At 38.0% G+C, this 17,627-nt stretch overlaps 1 protein-coding gene across 7 annotated transcripts in view; it reads right to left on the bottom strand.

Moving 5' to 3' along the window:
* Positions 1-17,627, bottom strand: part of LOC308187627 (uncharacterized protein) — a gene marked incomplete at its 5' end in the record, with an annotated part of 91,496 nt that overhangs the window by 55,482 nt on the left and 18,387 nt on the right. For 4 of the 7 annotated variants that reach the window (XR_013944826.1, XM_080575787.1, XM_080575786.1 and 1 more), the window contains 2 exons: positions 3,298-6,409; positions 10,901-11,050. Of the gene's footprint in view, positions 1-3,297; positions 6,410-9,736; positions 9,823-10,900; positions 11,051-17,627 lie in introns of those variants that run through there. The other 3 variants (XM_080575791.1, XM_080575789.1, XM_080575790.1) reach the window with 3 other exon arrangements.

The following is a 17,627-nucleotide window of genomic DNA, read 5'->3' as shown; positions in this document are numbered from 1 at the left end:
CAAAAAATGGCCTCTGTACGAAACTACAATGTATTTCTTATCCCTAAGCAAATTTCTCAGTAGTAACTCTTCCACAGTATTAGTTAGCTGGTTGCAAGTTATGCTCCTGGAATCTGGCAATCACGTCTGCTAAGTAAAATGAAATTGGAGACAATCAGAATGAATAACTAACTTACCAATTAGTCATTTGGATTTGAAATATGCATAACCCATTATTGAGTGCGGACTATTGATAATAAAATGAAACTAAGATATTAAGTACCTTCAGCACACACTTGTTTGGTCACTTATTTTGCTTCCTAGCATTCTTCCTCATCAATGAGTTTGAGCAAACATTAAAGCACTTTGATACTGAGTGAACCAACATTATAAACTGGTGCTATCAGACAAGAAACATTTACTAAGATAATGTTTCTTTAATCAGGGTGGTGATAAAACTACTGCTAACTCTGTCAGAAAGTTCTGCTTACACAGGGAGCTTGGTTCAATTGTCTTGAGCCTCACACAGTCATTCACAGTATCATAACAACAGATGGGTGCTATATAATTCTGGTAAGTTTTTAGTACTATCAGTAGTTCTGTGGTATGACCTCCACACTCCCCTAAAGAACAGGTCTGCATCATGTTGGACACTAAAGTTATATGGAATAAAATGCTGCTGGCTGAAAATTTAGAGATTAAAGGAGAGTTGTATCTTTGTAGTTTATACTTGGCTGAGCATTGCAGACCACGTTCCTTACACTCGAAGGGCCCTCTGTGCTGAGCCTCAGTTCCTCCTTCACCAACAGAAATGGAGGAAGGAAACCAGAGGAATGCAGAGGAAAGGAAGGACCATAATGCCCTGCCAGTGCTCATCTGTCATTTACTGTCAAAGCAGGTCTCTAGCCCTTAAAGTGTTGAAAGCTGAATTTCCACAGTCTGACATGGGGCTCATGTACAGTACACTCTCAGTTGAATGGATTATCAAAACTTGAGTTCATTGATTCCCATTCCATATTTGCTCTCAACTCCAAGAAGAGAGCTGCATGCCAAAGGTCAGGTTGACTAAATGAATGGCCAGTACTAAAGATATGATTCTTCTATATCAGTGAATATGGACTTTATATATTTTGGAAGTTGTACTCACTCACATACACAAGTATCCATGAAAAGGAAAGACAGGATGTTTTTCAGCCTAGCATTTTTTAAAAAGTCAAAACCCAAAGCCCATTTTAAGGGAAAAAAAAAAAGTTGATAACATTTTTTTATGGTTTATATCAAAGTGTACAAGTTTTCCTATAGTGAAGTGGTTTGTTAGTTTTGGCTGCACTTTTAAACCATTAAGAAGGAAGTTATTACTCTAATCTTTTAGCAATGATTTAGTAATAAGCAGTTAGTTTAAAATTTTAACTTCACACAGCAAAGTACTGAGACAGGCATAGAAACAAATTTCTTGCAACTGGAAGAACATCATGGAAGTAATGCATATTGCTTACAGCTACTATAGCAATTGTTAACGCAGGGACCTTTGTTTACAACCCCTGTAATTTCTGAAAACAAAACAAAAACAAAAAAGGGAATCTGATTCTAAATAAAGGCAGAAAGCAACAATTTAGAATTTTAAATAAGCCTAATTAGGGTCATTGAAAACAATTTAGAACAGGTGCCTACATACACAGTGGTGAAATAATTCTGGGTATATGGGAGGAGCAAATTCATTAAATGGAATAATATCTTACCAGTACTGTATGAATATATGGGAAGACATGATATGTGTTTTACCAAATACATACATGAGAACTCTACATGCCACCTTTAAAAACAACTAAAACATCTTTTGTTTTGAAAATGTTTTATATTTTGTATTGTTTGAATGCTCACATTGAAACTTACAGTTACAAACAACTTCCTTCTGTAAAGCATCTAAAGTTTTTCCATAGGCAGAATTTGGATTGTGTCTCTAGAATAGGTGTACCATAAGAACATATTTGCAGTATAAATACTTTCATGACATTTATAGCCAAGGTTCTGAAATCACTTTCAATCAATTCAGAATGTTGCTGTGAGAAAGCATAGCAATTTTTTACATATACATACACAAAAGTAAGTTAAAAGAATTGTTCAGACTCCAAAATAAAGTACTCAAAAAGACTGAACATATTTTGAGACTTCAACAGCTACAATTAGAGGGAAAGTCTAGCTCAAAAAGACCAGACTTTCTTGAGAACTCTGGGGAATGTATTTGCCAAAGTCAAAGGCTGAACACAGAAAATGTGGGCTTATTACTGAAAGGAAAAGGTGATTCAGTGACAGTGGGCAGATTAGATGTTCCCACTGCCTTTTTTGACCCAGTCTCTACTAACAAGGTCTTTCAGGTCTCTACAGGTGCAGTTCGAGGAAGAAAGGAAATATGAACAGTGGATGTAAAAAAAGTCAGGGACTAATTGCAAGAACTCAACCCAACCCAGTTCATGAGACCAGAGTGGCTGCATTTAAGGGTGCTGAGGTAGCTGACCAATGTCATAGTGAGACTACTCTATTAACTTTGAATGTTCACGGAGATCAGGAGAAGCCCTGATGCTTAGAGGAAAGCAGACTTTCTACCCATCTTCAAAAAAAGACTGAAAGAAAAAAAATGGGGAACTACAGGCTGGTCAGCTTTGCTTCAGTCCCCAGAAAAAAAAAAATCATGAAGTCTTCTTAGAAGTCATTCACAGATAGATGAAAGAAAAAAAGTGACTGGGAATAGTCAGAATAGATTTACCAAGGGTAAATCATACCTGACCAATATAATTGGCCTTTGATATCAAGATGAATGGATTTGTGGGTGTCAGGACATTTTCCTTCTTCCTCTTCCCAAGAGGAATGAACAGCCCTCATAAGAGCTCCACCACAGCAGGGATGCCATGCAGAGGCCTTCTCTTCAGCCAGGACCAACTCCACCTACCATGCTGAATTTCCTGAAATAGCAGGCAACTCATGTACAAATGTCTCAGCTGTCAGAAACAGAGCACAGATGAGCAGTAAAAGAAACCAGAAAGGAAAACGTGGAGACTAAACAGTGTATACAAATCAGTCATAGTGCCTGTTCCCAACTAGGAGGGTGGTAAAGCCACAATACTGGTACAGGGGTAGTGAAGGAAGCCTCTCAGTTTGAGTCAGCCGCTTACCACAGCAATATGTAGCACCTTCTGGGCTTTTAACCTGGATCCACAAGTAACAAAAGCCAAACTATTTCACATTTTTTTTTTTTTTTTGAAAAACATCAAAAAATTACCTCTGCTTTTTACAAAATATAAATTCTTGCTCAAATCTAACCTCAGCTGACTGGAGCACCACAGGGAGACAGAGACTGCCAGCTTGCGATCCAGCCATGTCACCTTGGGAGCGAAGGAGTAGGAGCGGGAAGGAGTTCGGAGCATTGAAAAGAAAAGGCTCATTCACTCACTGGCCAGGAACTCACGTGTAGTAGCTACTCAGCAAGCACTCAGGCTTTCAGCAGGATGTATATTACTTACAGAACTGACATTAAATAAAATTAAGGCCACAAAATCAAACATTTAAGAGTTAGAAAACTCAGAGTTGCTGTGATTGCCCTGGAGCGAGTGCGTCCTGATGTAATCCTAGAAACATTCACACAAAGGAACTACCACTAAAAAAAAAAAAAAAAAAAAACCAACTTTTTTCAGTAGCTTATTGTCTTATTGTCTTTGGTATCTGAGGTATTTGAGGAAGAAAAGTAAAGTTTTCTAGGTAGAAGTAGTATAAATTAGTGTTGATGAAGAATATAAATATATAAATGTATGTGTGTGCAGAAGGTTGCACTTAAAAAGTGTTCACTTGCATAGTAGAGAACCACTGAAAAACACTCAATTTGTTGAACTGTTTGGAATTTTTAAGATCATTTTAAATATAAAATTAACAAAACCCACAATTATATCCACTTTGTGTTGACCTATAACATAGGTACAGAACACATACACAGCAGTCTAACATCTGCTATACAATTTTTAAACTCTATTGTGTTCTTCCTTGTTAACAGGAAGAAGTTGTAGAAGAATATCTGTTGAAAACTACTTGTTTAAGCTTAACAAAAGCACTTCCTTTTTAGAATATCCATTAACGCAATATATTTTGAAAAGGCACAATTTCTATTTGATGTTAAAGAGTCACTTTAATAGCTTTTAATTTGCTTCCCCCCAGTAATTTTATATGCAGTATTTTATTTCATAGTCAATATTCAGAAAACAGCTCTTCAGTCGAGAAAGAGAGGTAGAGAGAGAGATTTCTGTCTGAAAGGTTGAACTGTGGAAAGACACTATACAAAATCCCTATCAACTACAATCTGCATTGTGGTACATCTGTACAAACGTATATGCCTATATTTGACCCACTTAGACTTCTCAGTGAAAAATGTTCTTAAGGTGTGATTAATTTCATCCTTAAACAAGTATCTAAAAATCAATCAAATTAGCCAGCCCTAGCATTAAGTGCCTTCCTCTATCCTTCTCTGTTTACTATAAAAAGACTCCAAATACTAGCTTAAGAGTGAATATTTCCCACAAAATCTATTCCTAAGCTAGTCCAGACTTAGGATTTTTATGATGTTAGTTGTACCAAAACTTTTTAGGTTTAGAAATAAAAATTAATTGATGTCCAACATTTGAAAATGATACTGACAATTTTGACCATCTTTCTTGGTCCTCCTGAACATTCCCTGGGTACTGTTGGAGAGACATGTCCAGGTCTCCAGATCTCCTTCAGCTAACAGGTACAACCATCTTCTGCTAAATGGCAGGTAGAAAGCTAGTGCTACCTCTCTACTTGCCTTAGCGAACTTCCCTATCAGTATCTTTTAAAAATTGCTAGAATGATCCACTTGGTCTTGCTCCCACATGGCTTACAAGCCAAAGGCAGAAATAAGCGTAGGCACATTCAACACAGAGGAGACTTGACACCTCACTCTTTCAAGAAGTGACAACGTCCACGTCCACTTACCCACTCTTAACATTGCCCACCCAAGAGCATATGATGGTCAGCCCAGCACTTGAAGAGCACAACAAATTTATTTTGCCATTTCTGAGCCAGCTCAAATGTACAGAAGCAACAACCCAGAGTCTCAAGATACCTCTCAGGGTTTCTTTTTTAAATAGTTGAGCTCCATTAGCATTGCTAAACTTTGGTCTGCTTTACATAATTAATGCACTTTCCCAAGAGTAAAATTCAAAGTCCAGTAACACAATAAACTTACAGTGTGCTTACAGAAATTCCATTTGGATGCTATCAAAGCACTTCACACTGAGAGAATATTGTTCTTATTTGGCAGCGGAAAAAATCAAAATAGAGAAAAACTAAGCCATTCTCAAAGTGGCACAGCAACTAAGGGCTATCATAGACCTCATATCTACTGAATTGAGTCTCTTAGTGAAATGTTAAATACATACTTAGATTCTCATTCCAGTGCTGAAAAAACATCAGCCCTAGCTCATCAGTACTGGACTTGATTTTGCTGTCATCTGTAAAATGTTGGGTAGAAACCATACATTCCTGTAGTTAGTTCCCCGTGAATCAGTTCAGGATAGCCTCAGTTAGACTCTAGGAGTGGAAACATAGTTACTCACAAAGCCAAGGCTGCTCCTCCTGCTCCTACTTCATTAAGTAGGCCAAGGTACTAGCAAAACAGGTGTAAGCATCCTGTGATTAACAGCCCTAAGAGTTTTTATTACTCATTTTACTGGATAGAAGAAAAAAAAAATCAAGAAAATTGATTCCACAGGTGGGACAATTTTAAAAAGTGCTTGGAACTCTTGCATGCAACTTAAGAACTATTAAAAACCCTTACCTGCAGCAGCTTAAATGAGTCCATCAGTGGTGTGATATGACTGACTAAACAGAGCCTTAATATGTCTCTGCCTGTACTTTCTCCAACAGTGGAAGGTACAGAGATTTCCTTCTGTCTCTTCACAGGCAACCAAGTTCTTAATAGGTTTTCTCCTTGTAGAATATAACTTTTATTTTTCATTTTTATTTTCCAATCATATAGTCAGCTTCCAAACACACAAAGTGACAAGGTAAAGTGAGATGGACATTAAAAACATGATCAAATGGCTGTTTTCTGGCAGGCAGAGCCCTTCTTCCAAGTGTGATTTTATATGTCCTTGATTTGCAGTGAACACTGTCCAGTCCTCTGTGATTTTCAGGAAGTCCTTTTCCAACACCTGTGAGGTCTGGATATCACATCATGTCTCTGAATGATCCTCAGGCTTCCTCTCTCTTTCTGGTACTGCCTTGGTCTGCCACATACAGCCATGTCTGGAAGCTGGTGCCTTTTGAGCAAGCTCAGCAGCTCCATGGGGCAGAAGCTATCAAAGGAAAAATCACCTCCTGCAGTGATTACATCTCACAGTCTTCTTAAAGTAACACAGAACCACTGCGAATAAGGGTAGAAACAAACAAATGAAGCATTAGCCACAAGACATTTCCCCACATACATTCTCTGTCATGCATGGATATGAACACTCAATGTCTAGACACTGGATACTACCACATGATGAAGATCTCCCTTTCAGGCTCTGTGGGAATGGGACAGTACTTGGCATTTGGACACCAGAACAATACAGGACCAGACCCAAAGCCTAGAATCTCTCTGTATTTATGTTTATTAAGGCAGCAGTGTGTCAAAAGCAGCTAGCGCTGCCTCCCTGCATTCCAAACATCTCATGGAAGAGGAAAAAAAAAATCTCTGTTTCTGTATTCAGTTCCTAATGTATAATGTGAATGTGCCCTATGTTTCTTACTACCTGGGTTCACCACTCATTTTCTTCCTAAAGATAGGGACAAATAACCTAAAAAATAGCATAACAAAAATCAATTTTAATTGGGCTGTTATTCTTTGGTTTTATATAAAACTCTAGATTTTTAATATTAAAAAGAAAAAAAATAGCAACAACAAAAACAACAAAAAAAAACTACCAAACAGATCATGCTGATTTTGCAACATTTTATATTGAGACTCCACAATGAGTTTATCATTTTCATACTTCATGCAAGTTCACTCCTAGGATCAGGATGGAAAAGATTGCAAAAATCACAAAAATTCACAGGATGCAGATCATTGCAGGGAGGAAGGGGAAGACAGAAGAGTGGTATTAGCCAGGGTGCTCAGTAGGAAAGTGTAGTGCAAGGCTGTGTCAAATTAAATTATTATTTTGAGTTTTTCCTCAGAAGCATCTTGTTACAGTTGTGGGAAGAGAATATTCCCTTGGGAACAGTGAAGAACTCTTCTTCCATTGCATTACCAGAGTTGTTTTGGGTTAAATATCAGGCAAAAAGCTCTAGTAAAAGATAAACGGAAAAATCTACTCAGGAATAACAGTGAAGATAACCAGGTGAGAAATAGAGATAACATGATCAGGGGCAGGAAGTCCAGAATGAGGCACCTAGATTCATAGTAAAACATCTGAGTAAGTACCAGGATTTTCAGATGTGCTGAACATCTGTGCCTCTCTGCTGTTTATGGACTTAACAGGATTGCAGATTCCCTCTCCTATGAGCTGATCACTCTAGTTAGTGTAAGATGGTTATATGTTTGCTCTGCTGTCTGCACCTGCTGGAGACAAGCCGGCCACAGTCCCGGAGAAGGGCAGCAATGTTAATGTAATCCTGGGGACCAGCTAATGAGTATTCTGACCTACACAGCAACACACAAGCTTAACTAAATATCCCCTAAACCATCTTGTGCCTGGAGAACTCAAACTGTGAGTAAAATGGATGCATGCCTACCTGCATGCATCCAGGTAAATCCACCCCCAAGTACATTCTCCTTATGGAGACCTCTTTCTTGGCATCTTCTCCAGCAGTGGGGTTTTGCAGTGCACACACACGAGTCCCCAGGCATGTGGATCCAATCCTCCTTAGCCTACCAGCTATTCTGTTTGAGACAACCAGTAAACCTCTGGTTTCTAGTCAGATCTTGGGGACAGATAAAGAGCACAAGCATTCCTGCAGAATTTCTTAACCATAGATGGTTCCCGCCCAAAAGTGACAAGAGACCTGCAGATTCAAGAAAGTTGGCAAAGTCCTGAAAATGTTCTTTGCCAGCCATAGCACCTGCCATGAACACCAGGTCTGATTAGCATGCCACCTTTTTGTCCTCCAAGTTCTTTCCACCCTTGATGCATTTAAAAAGACTGGTGTTCCCTAGAGTAACAGGAAAACTTGTAAGCAGTCACTGCCTGCAAGAAACACTTAATCATATCCAATGCCAGGCTGGATCACTGTGCAAAAGCTTCTGAAAGTGCAGGTGACTGCACTCCCTCCAGGAGTTCAGGGGATACACTTTTCAATCTTCATTCAGAGAGACAGTGTGAGCTGTGCCTTGGGGCTACCAGGGAAACCATCCACCACAGTCAAAGTTTAATCAGATTTTGAGAGCTCTTACTCTAATGGGGCCTTTTATTTCCCTTTCCTTCCCTTTTGAAGGAAGCAATAAATCAGCAGGAGTTTGCTGCGTCTATACCAGGGGATCATCACAAGGAATTGAAAAGCCACACATGGCTTTTCCACCACACATGGAATTACTGCTCTGAACCTGTGAGTTTTGCTTAGCAGGAGATATGCAAGGGTCTGAACTTAAACAAGTATTCTAAAATTCAGCATTGCTCAACACCAGCAACAGGTCTATAGATGAATATTTTTACTAACCACAAAATTTCATTCCTGGTAGCAAAAGTATGTAATACCGTCTCTAAAGCGTGACAATTTTACATTATGTAAAATTCCAGTATTTACAGGGTTTCTATGTAGCATGGGGTTGTATAAACGATTCCTTGTTTTGCTAAGGATATTATTACACTGTGTACACAGCACAGTAGGGCTGAAGCTAGTTCAAAACTACTGTGTATGAGTTGTGGTTGTTTTTTTTTTTTTCCTTCCCAAATTAAACTATATAAATTGTACTTTTGTTTGTTGAAAAAATGCTTGCAAATGATTATCTATCATTCTTAGAAGGACAATTAGCCACCTATTTTTTTCCATGAGAAAAAGATTTGTTGTCTATTGTTTCTTTGCTTGTTTTGGAATTTGTTCTCTTGAAGTCATCTAAGGCATAATATTTGTTCAGGTTAGTCGTGGAGTGAGGGAGTTCAAACTTCTAACCAAAATAAAAAGCAAAGGGGTTGTCTAGCTTGCAGCCTGAAATGAGCATAGTATTTTCTTTTTGATTTTTTCCAGAGGGCTTTTCGTGAAGGAGAGGGAGTGAGAGGCAGATTTTTTAAAAAAATGTGTTTATTTTTAAGAGTAGAGATTTTTTCTTTTTCCAAGTTACAGCATTATTTTGTTCAACATATTAAATTTGGAGTTTCAAGGCCAAATCCCAGAGGAAAAGCAGATTGGAAAGCTATTTTTGTGGAGCACTTTCATTTTATAAACTTTCTTCGTAGCAAAGAAGGAAGACCTTAACACCTCTTCCATAGTGTCAAGCTGTGACAAAGAAAGTATGCATTTTTTGCAACAAAACATCTAGCATGCAGTGGTTCTAAAAAGTGTATTGAATGTAGTACTTTCTATTTTATGTGATGGTAAACAAGGCCAGTTGCACTGATCTTATATAGGTATTCAGTGGACGTTACTGAGTACCATGTCTGTACATTTTAGGTGTTACTGCAAGAGTCTGCTACAGGTCAGCAATGTGGCTGCTGTAACTGAAGCACTGGATGATGGAAGGAGGGTTTAGGGACTTGTTTTTTCTCATACCAACCTGTGTCTTGGATGTACTGGCCTCCAGGATCATGTGCTACATCCTGCATCCTGATGTTGATCCTTACAGTATGCTATATACCACTCCTGGAGAATTAAAATTAAAGAGTAATTCATTCCCCCTAGTGAGCTCAGAAGGGGGAATGAAAGGTGAGAAAGAGGACTTCTGACAGGAAATGGCTTTCAGGAATTATTGGGCACTCTCCTAAAATATTTTATTAAAAATATATTCTTCCAGTTACTGTGGGATAGCTGCACAAGGCAACACTGTAAGCAATTTTCTTTTAATTTTTCTTTCTAAAAAGAAGCAAGTTATAGAAGGGGAGGCAATATATCCTCAAACACCTTACTTCCCCTTAAATCTTCATACCATTGCTGTTAAAACAATATATCTGGTGTTTTTGTAAGTCAAAGACTGGTGTGTTAGAATATTAAATAAAATTATGAACTTTTTGAACAGGACACAAGTTTTTACATGACAGAGAGTTCTTCCTCAAACACTGAATGAAAAATATTGTAGCATTCCAGACTCGTGGAATAGGAAACAAAGAATCAGCTCAAAATTGCCAGGAAATAATGAGGCAAGAAAGAGATTCTAGAGAGAAACTCCTGGCTTCTGAAAAATCATCTATTAAAAAAAAAAAAAAAAAGATTATAAAACTTGGATCAGCTTTTCTGAAGGACTAAGGAACTGTAAAGTAGCTACCATAAGTCTGTAAAAGCTGATGTAGGGACCAATTGTGCTGAAGTAGAGGAAATCTGTCTGAAAGACAGGTCTTTAGTATTTCAGCTGCATGTAATCTCAAAAAATCCGATGGATTGGATGGATTTGGTACTCATATAAAGAAAGTCTGGTAAATAACACTGAAATAAACATCCTCAGTTTTTTTTCTTATTAAGCTGTGGTACAAGAAACACCTTAACTCTGTTAGCCTGTGAATCAAATCCACCACATCACCATTGCAGAGGAGTCAAGCCTCCCTTTGCAACAAATCAGAAGGGATTCAGTGTGAAAGCAAAGAGAAAAGAGGTGGTGTTCAACCTATATATAAATGTGTTTCCATAGCTAATCTAATTGCTGGAAAAGGTGTGGGCTCCCCCTTCCTCTCATCCCCTTCCCCGCTCCATTTCAGCATGCAATTTAAATGTGCAAATTTTATCTTACTTTCCATTCCAGTCAGATTAGGACAGTAGAAAATTCCATTCAATACAGCAAATACAGACCTCCAGCTTCTAATAGAGCAGACTGATTTAGGTTCACAGCTTTTGTTTAAGCAGGTCTTTGAAAGCATTCATAGTCAGTAAACCATCACCTCTGGGTAAAAAAAAAAAAAAAAAAATTGGAAACAGTTAGAGCAACCTTACATCCCATCAGATGGCTCTGTTTCAGATAAGGCATTTCACACCTATCTATGCCACATACAACATTCCCAACAAAATGTTTTGTTTCCCAACAAAAATGCATGCTGCAGATTCAAAGGAGACCAAGCAGTGATAGTCTCTGCACCCACAAATATGAGCACAAACACCTGCCAGGAAGGCAGCATGCCATCAGTCATGTCTCCAGAGAAGAGCAGAAGCTCACTTTACTCTGGGTTGCCTCAGCCTCTAGTCCCAAAGAACAGAGGGCACCAGCTGTATGCCTGTTGGTTCTCAGCCCTCATCTCTGCATCTCCCCCATGAAAGTCAGCAGCAATATCTCCTATGCCTCCCATCTCCTGTGGATGATCTTGTTTTCTGCATTAATGTTTTTACCAGGCATTCATCACCATTTTAATTTTCAGTGCTCTTGGGTGGGTTCAGTGTCCATTGCCATCTCTCTCCTTTCCATACAGAGTAATATGCTGGGAAATTTGATCCTTCCTTATTAGTCATGATGATGCTGAAATTGGAAGCTTTACACTAAAACCTCTTGTTTCACCACAAAACAGTTATGGCAGACAACCATAATAAAGCATATATTACTATTATGGTGTTTTCATGTACCCTTGCCCTTTCTGAGAGGATGTTAGAGTAGATAGCACATGTTTAAAGTTTTATGGAGTTTTTGTCCCTCTGCTGAGTTTGGAAAAAATAATCAATGTGATGAACCCCATCTCGTCTTGCACAGTCAGCCTAATGTAGCCTAATGATACATTCATATTTCAGCTTTGTTAAATCAGGCAATTTTACTAGATTGTTCTAGTTGTTCTCCTCTTGAGTAGAAGTTACCCATAGATTGAAGGCAAATGAATGAAGAGTTTTCTCCTTACCAGATCAACATCTCTAAATCCAAACATCTGCAGAAGTCTTTCCTCAGCCCCAGCCATCGTCCGCAGTTAACTCAGACACATTTCTACACTGTGTGTTTCTACAACTTTATAAAGAGGGAGCTATGACTCACTTTTAAAAGTTACCTATACATCCTCTCTACTTTCTTCTCTCTGTTTTCATTGAACGTTGAACAGTATATACTAATATTAAACACCAATGATTTCCTGCAACTTCCATCTCCCAAAACAGATAAGAAGGACCATTATAAAGCAGACAGATATCACTACCCACTACCACATATAGTTCTCCTTCCACAGGACCTTTGTGCTTTGTCCATTAGACAGCCACACGATGTTCACCTAAGTGGCTGTTCAACATTTCTTTTTCCTTTTTATCTGAAACACATTGAACAATACTCTTTACAAATGGATTTCCTTTAACCTGACGTGCAACCTCCCCCTACATATGGGCACCTCCAACATCATCTAAGCCCCTTTTAATTTTCATTTTTTTTTTATGTTGCAACTACAATACTGTTGATGACCATAGCAGTAGAAGTCCGAGCCAAAGTCCATTACAGTCTATTGAGTTCTTCCATTGACTAGACTTTGGACTGTATGCTTCAGTTCTCTGTACTTGACAATTAAGAAGTTAATTAAATAATCCTAAACTCAAATAAAACCTGTATCCAGGCAACACGTGAATTGACATTAGTTAGTACATCCCACACATTACTTGTAAATGTGCTCTTTATTTGTCTACTACAGGGCAATTAGTTAGCATGTCTGAGAATACCAGATGATAGTTTAGTAATCTGAGACTGTGAGCATGAGAAAGGAAATTGGTGGCTAACCAAATAACCGTCATCATGTTTTTAATACACTATGATAAAGTTGTATTTAGGCCTCACAACAGAAATCGTCTTGAGTTTTACGACACATGTAAAGCCAGAAATTAAAACAAAGGACAAAAAGAATACAGCCTGAATAGTGCTTTTATTTTACTCTTAAAAGTGAGAGTTGGAGTTAATGCCACATCATGGTATATTCTACAGAATATGTCAACATGAAGAAGAAAATAATTTAACCTTATAGGACATCCATCTTTCTACCTCTCTAGGGTTTCTGATCCTCATCACTCTGGTATGTGACTTCAGCTGGAACAAAAAGCATTCCATGTTCTGAAGATCATAAAAGCCTTGATGTGCTACATACAATGAGTAATTCAGGTTCTTATTAAAAACAGTGTTTTGTTTTTTTTTTTTTAAATGAAAAATAAAAGAATAAAGATTACAACAATTCCATACTTTCCTCTATCATTCCTCATAAGGAGACATCTCTCTATACCATTTACTTGCAAAAGACAATATGAAACATTTCTTGTTCTTGGTATCATTGACTGGTGACACTAAAAAAGCAAGGCATACAAATTTGAAATGCAAGCAGGGAACAACTTCCTTTATATCAGAAGAAAATAGTAAGTAATTAATGTCTTAGGAATTACAGTTCTAAATAACCTTATTCCTTCATCACTGCCACATAGATTAAACACATTGAGAACCATTTTCACAGATATTCATGAGAAATTTGAATGCTCCTTACAAATGCAATTGTGGAACATGCTACTTAAAAAAAAAAAAAAAAAAAGGCAGGCAGCACTCAAAGACTATCTAAAGCACTATAAATTGTCTCCCAAAGAAGTCCCACACGTCAGAAGATGCAGAGGAGTAGCTGAAAAGTGGATAACAGCCAGAGAAGAGATGGAAGATAAGAAGTGGTATTTCAGCAAATAGTAGTAGTCAGCCAAAACAGAACAATTATGGACAGAGCTGATGCGAAAGAGCTGTTTTAAAAACACTGCCAGTTTGTGTAAAAGAAAAAGATGGAATAAAGTAGTCGCTCTGTGACCCTGCTCTGTAAATGCTACATGCAATACTAAGATTTTTTGAGACCCTCCACATTTATCTTTAGTATTTAACACATCTCTAAAAAACAGTTATGTTCGTTTTTAAATATTTCTGTATTTAGCATTTTCATATTCATTCAAAACACTTCATCTCTTATACAAAAGATGAGTTGATAGTAGCTCCTAGGATGAAATTAATCAATTGTTTTAAACTTATCAGCTGATGCCTAATGCAGGTAGTGACAGCAGCCTCTTAGTCAATACAGAATTATCTACAGGTGGGGGAAAAAAAAAAGTATATTGAATTTGGCTACTCACCATTTCAGGTGAAGTTATCAGGACCTGAATTCCTTAACGGACCATGAGAAAAGCACTGCTACTTGTACTTAAAAGGTAATAATAGTTCTCATGCATACCCATACATCTCCATAGATTCATTTTTGTATACACATTGAGGGCAAAGAAACCACTAAAAATAGTGCAATGAATTATCCATAACTCAGCTACCAAGGTAGTAAAACTTCTATAATATTTGAAAAACTATGAATATGAGAAAAACACAGTGGAAACTGAAAGGACAATGTTCACCACAAGTTAGCATCAAACTCCTCTCAATAAAAGACTGTAGTTCACAGATTTTTATTTTTTTCACCTGGGTTGGAAGCTGACAAGATGGATAATCACTGTTGGGAGGTTTTAGCTGACATTCCATGAGCTGATCTATGCAGCCCATCAAGTATTCCCACATACCTAAAGTTACAGTTTACTTATTCCAGCAGGAACACACATATATTGGTTTGGAGGGTCCCTCAGCAATCCCATTTTTCAGGCCTATAAGGGTCCTTACTACATCTTCAGTGAACATTAATTGGCTCTAGACAAGAAATCTGTACTGTCAGCTTACGACAGTGCTGAACCCAATTAAACATACTCTGCTAAGATATATACAACATCATACTACATGCTTTCTGGAACCAATTTCATGTTTTGCTCAGATAGGATCAGCTTAATGTGTAAGAAGAAAAAACAAATCTATCTGTTCTTACCCATACATATAGATGTTCTTTTTATTATCCGGCTTAGACAATAGACAATAAGCAAGACTCATCCTTCTGTTCAGGCAAATATACACTTCAGTCATGAGTTTTTTACATCCAAGGTGGTGCTTCTGCTGTATCTGAGTATGGTATGCGACTGATCGCTTTAAGTTTAGACACAAAACGAAGCTGCAGTCATGAGATCCAAACGTGAGACCACGTGGATCCACCTTACTATTTTCAACATCCCTCTGCCAAATTACTTCCATCTAAAAAAGACCACTTTCTTTGGCTATAGAATTTTCTGGCAAAGTCACTTTATTTCCTTTTCACTTTACCATTTCTTTTCCATCTCTCTAGTTATGCCTGAGGAGGTGGAATTAAGTGTTTTGAATTAATTTTAAAGCTCATGTCAAGTTCCCACTTCTTTTAAAAGCTCTGTTACATGTTCCCAGTATCTGACAACCCTTTCTTTACATTTTGAGTGTTGTAGAGAACTTTAAGTAATACCCCTATGAGTCAAGCTTCACTAAAATCAGTTTTCAAAATGACTTGAAAGTTTTTCATCATATCAACAGAAATTTAAGTGACAGGGGAGTTAAGTAGGAAATACAACACATTACACATACAGGCAGCCAACCAGTCCGAGTGTTAAGATATCTAGAACTGGCTAGTTTGGTCATATTGTACTTGTACCCTGGATCAAAACCCTATGTTCCACGTTCATAGAATCCTAAAATGTCTCGGGTTGGAAGAGACCTTAAAGATCATCTCGTTCCAACCTCCCTGCCATGGGCAGGGATGCCACCCACTACACCAGGTTGCCCAAAACCCCATCCTTCCTGGCCTTGAACACCTCCAGGGATGGGGCATCCACAATACTTCTCTGGGCAACCTGTTCCCATGCCTCACCACCCTGAGTGAAGAATTTCCTCCTAACCTCTAATTTAAATCTCCCCTCTTTTAGTTCAAAACCATTCCTCCTTGCCCTGTCATTATCTGACTAAGCAAAAAGTTGCTCTCCATCTTTTTTTTTATAAGACCCCTTTAAGTGTTCAAAAGCTGCAATGAGGTCACCCCGGAGCCTTCTCTTCTTCAGGCTGAACAGCTCGAGCTCTCTCAGCCTTTCTTCACAGTAAAGGTGCTCCAGTCCTCTGATCATCTTCATGGCCCCTTGTTGTTGTTCCTGCTATGAATCTACAGATGTATTTCTAGCTTACTTTTAATCTTATTGTTATTAAAAAACAACAACAGCAACACACACACCTTAAAGTGATTTTCATAGTAAGCTGCATTTGTCCTATGCTGAGACAGTGAATAAGATTTGTCTTATGCGCATAAGCTTTACATTAAAAAAAGTTGTTTATCCACAGAGAATCCAAACATAGTTTACTGTAAATACTTAAAACAGAGTTTCAGTCATTAAACAGGATTAGAAGAACAAGGGGTTTTCTTTGCTTGCATATTTAAGGGAGGTTTTGTTAATGCCCCATAGATACAACCAGAACTTCTGATCAGGCAAGTAAAAAGGAGTCCATTTGTCACTGGTCAGCACACAAGGCGGCCCTTCAGTGCCAGCTTTCCTGCACATAAGCTCCTGATCAGTAGTCTGTTGGACTAAGGCAATGGTCTGAACCATTTCCACACTGACCCAATATTATAATAACAAAATGATGAGAGACTTCCACCTCCCCTCTAGTGATACCAAGAAGTAGCAATTCCTTCTTCTCTGTCCATGACTCAGGTAGGGAACCTGTGAGCCGCAGTCACCCAGAGTTCCAGCCTATAATGCTTCTCAAGACTGTAGCTGCTCATGTTCACAGTCAAGTCCTGCTCCTGGCATCATACTCATCATGAAGCTGTTAATGGCAACTTGCACTAGCCTCAATCTCACCTTCCTTTTTTTTTTTTTTAAATAGTTTTCCTGTACCTCTGTTTTCTGAGGTAGTCACTTATTCTCCAGTGAATTTCTAGTCAGGAGTTATTAAATTTTCACATATTCTGCTACTAATAGATTTTATATTTTGAGTCCTTTTCCTTTGTGCATATTGAATGTTAAAATTACAGTTGTTCAAACCTAAGTCACTTCAAGAAAGAGTTGCCTTTCCTGGTTTATTTTGGCAGCTAATTTCACCACAGAACAAAGCTGTGGACATAAAGAGTGTCCACACCAAATGTTAACCTTACAATCTTAGTTTAACGTTAATAGAAAACAAGAATAAATCTGTTAAACTTGTCAGGTTTACAGTCTGGAAATGTTAATGGTTGATATGGAACATGGAGTGTTTTATTGAAAATGAATTACACTTGAGAAATGTAAGACATCTCTGACCCTGGAAAAAAAATATATCTTAGAATGGAAGTAATAGCATTTCGAATGAGCAAAATAATAAACATACACACACACACAAAGGCTTAAACAGGCAAATAAAAAGGAGATTCTCCTGTTATCCTGATTTTAAACCAGTTCTTGGCTCAAAGCCAGTTGACAGTTTGTCATTGATTTCAACATGAGCCGGATCAGCTCTCCTATGCTGGAGTTTATGAAGTTGCATGCCTCCTCCTCCATGCATAGTTTTATAACCACGTTTTTGTGTTTTCTAGCTTTTCAGATCCCTGTTCTGTATTTTGACTTGTGAAGCCAACTCATCAGTGTTCTGTTAAGAGCGTGACTTCTTTCTGTCTAATCACTCTATA

The sequence above is a fragment of the Anser brachyrhynchus genome (assembly GCF_964034855.1).
Source record: "Anser brachyrhynchus genome assembly, chromosome: 1".
Classification (NCBI taxonomy): Eukaryota; Metazoa; Chordata; class Aves; order Anseriformes; family Anatidae; genus Anser; species Anser brachyrhynchus.
The sequence above is the reverse complement of the archived record's forward strand: the minus strand, read 5'-3'. Positions and strand labels throughout refer to the sequence as shown.